Below are 3,284 nucleotides of genomic sequence, written 5' to 3' on the forward strand. Positions count from 1 at the left end.
CGCGTGAGACACATGTCCCTTGAGGAACAGAATTTCAATTGGCATCAGAGCAGGCACTCTAGCCTGTTGGGTGAGTTCCAGGGAAGATACAATTTTCTCCAATGAACAACATCAATGGTGGAAGATCAGTCAACAAACCACATGTTTTGGATGGTACAAATTATGTTTATTGGAAGACTATAATGGTTTCTTTTCTCAAATCCTTGGGAAACAAAACATGGAAAGTTGTGATAAGAGGATGGAAACATCTAGTGGTTACTTCTGAAGATTGCACAGCTAGACTGAAACCAGAGGCTAATTGGACCAAAGCTGAAGATGATGAAGCCCTTGAAAACTCAAAAGCTCTGAATTCTATTCTCGATTGGGTGGAAAAGAACATGTTCATATTAATCAACACATGTTCAGAAGCTAAAGAAGCATGGGAGGTTCTCAAGACTACACATGAGAATGAATGAAGAAACCCCTAACAACATGATGGATTGCATTGGTAAGTGTATTGCTAAAAGTGATTCTTGTGATAAGGACTTGACTGATGAGGAGATAGTTGATACTTATAGGCTATTGATCACCAAGTGGGAAGAAGCCTGCATAGAAATCGAGAAACAAAATAAAATTATAAGTGAACTTCATCAAGACAAAGAAAAGCTTGCTACTATAGTTACAAGTCTGGTAGAAAAAAATTATGTATTAACATATAAGTTGAAGGATATGACAAAATTTGTTAGGATGTTGAATAAAGGTTATGACATATCACACAAAAGTGTGGAAGATGGAAGGAGTCAAAGGTAAAGATAGATGTTGAATTGCTAAAAGAAACCCAAGCAGAAGAGAAGAAGTTGAGAAATTGTGCAGCTATAGGAGTTTAATATAGTCGTATGAACAAGTGAAACTACACGCTTTGGCATTGTGCTCGACATGTTTACCATCAACACAAGAATTACTAGAATAAAAGATATTATCATTGTGGAAAGTATGGACACATAAGGTCCAACTTTTATAAACTATGGTTATCCTCAACCCTATAGTTAATCAAGATCCAAAAGAAAAGAGAAGACGGTTAAAGTGAAGAAGGTTTGGAAACCAAAAGAGGAAGCACAAAGCCTCATAGCTCATATTTCACTCAGAGTATCCTCTAGAGAAGATTGGTATTTTTATAGTGGTTGTTCCAGACATATGACAGGGGAGAAAACTTATCTTGACACGATTAAGCCCTACATAAATAGTTATGTTACGTTTGGTGATGGTGCAAAAGGAAGAATCAAAGGCATAGGGAAACTGGTGTTTCTTGGTCTTCCTAATCTTGATAATGTGTTGCTGGTTGAAGGAATAATTTCATACCAAATTAGTATAAGTAAGTTGTGTGATCAAGGTCTTAAAGTGAGTTTCAATAAATCTCAATGTATTGTTTCTAGCCAAGGACAATAAGTGGTTATGAAAGGAGAAAGGTCTAAGGATAATTACTATTTGTTGATATCTTGGGACAAAGGAGACTCTTCAACGTGTCTAATGATAAAAGTTGATGAGACCAAACTTTGGCTTCAAAAACTTGGTCATCTCAATCTCAAAAGCATGAGGATAATTACTCATGAAGAGGCTGTAAAGGGATTGCCTAAGCTCAAAATTGAAGAAGGCAAAATTTGTGGAGAATGTCAAATAGGCAAGCAGACTAAGATGCCTCACAAGAAGCTCTAACATCTTACAACCTTAAATGTTCTTAAGCTATTGCACATGAACTTGATGGGGACTATTCAAATAGAAAGCCCAGGAGAGAAAAGATATGTCTTTGCGTGCGTGGATGACTTCTCAAGGTATAATTAGGTTTAATTCATTAGATAAAAATCTAACACATTTGAAGTTTTTGAAGAGCTATATCAACTACTTCAAAGAGAAAGAGAAAAAGGACTAGGGTAGTTAAAATCTGAAATGACCATGACACCGAGTTTGAGAATTCAAAATTCTATGAGTTGTGTGCTTCAAAAGGTATTAATCATGAGTTACCAGCCCCAATCACTCCACAACAAAATAGGGTGGTCTCTACAAGAATCAACTAGAGTTATGCTGCATGCCAAGAAACTTCCATATTATTTATAGGACGAAACTATGAACACACCCTACCACATTCATTATAGAGTAACCATCAGATCTAGTACTAGAGAAACACAGTATGGGTTGTGGAAAATGAGAAAGTAAAATGTCAAGTACTTCTATGTCTTTGGAAGTAAGTGCTACATCCTGGCAGATAGAGAGCAAAGGAGAAAAATGGATCCCAAGAGTGAGGAAGGAATATTTCTTGGTTACTCCACAAATAGTAGAGCCTACAGAGTATACAACAAGTTCACTAAGACCATGATGGATTCTATAAATGTAGTCATCGATGAAGCTCCTAAAAATAAGGAAGAGGAAGAAAATGATGAGGTTCCCCCATAGCAGACTGATGTTTTAGACGATGTTCTACTCAAGGAGTTTGACATTGAGTTTGAAATTACAAATTCTGATAATGTTTAAGTGAATAAGGGATTATCTATAAGATTTCAGAAGGATCATCCTATTGAGAATATCATAGAAAATCTGAATGAAGGAGTGATGACAAGGCCTAGAGAAAGTATTGCCAACTCATGTTTCGTTTCCAAGGTAGAGCCTAAGAATGTGAAGGAAGCATCGACTGATGAATTTTGGATAAATGATATGCAATAAGAAATCTTCCAATTTGAATGAAATAACGTATAGGAGCTAGTTCCTAAACCTAAAGATGTTAATGTCATTGGTACCAAATGGATTTTCAAAAACAAATCTGATGAAAATGGTAATGTGACAAGGAATAAAGCAAGGTTAGTTGCTCAAGAGTACACTCAAATAGAAGGGGTGGATGGTGAGATATATGCTCTAGTTGTAAGACTTGAATCCATCAGGTTAATGCTAGGTATCTCATGCATGATGAAATTCAGATTGTTTTAAATGGATGTCAAAAGTGTTTTTCTGAATGGGTATCTTTATGAAGAAGTCTACGTTGAACAATCCAAGGGGCTCACTAATCTCATCTTTGCAAATCATGTATACAAACTAAAGAAAGATCTATATGATTTAAAATAAGCTCCAAGAGCTTGGTATGAAATGTTAACTGAATTACTGATCAACAATGGATACAATAGAGGAGGAATTGACAAAAATCTATTTGTAAATAATAATAAAGGAAAGTTTATGATAGCTCAAACCTATGTGGATGATATAGTATTTGGTGGAATGTCTGACACAATGATAAAGCATTTCGTTTAAAAAATACAGTC

The sequence above is a fragment of the Vicia villosa genome, unplaced genomic scaffold (genome assembly GCF_029867415.1).
Source record: "Vicia villosa cultivar HV-30 ecotype Madison, WI unplaced genomic scaffold, Vvil1.0 ctg.000857F_1_1, whole genome shotgun sequence".
Taxonomy (NCBI): domain Eukaryota; kingdom Viridiplantae; phylum Streptophyta; class Magnoliopsida; order Fabales; family Fabaceae; genus Vicia; species Vicia villosa.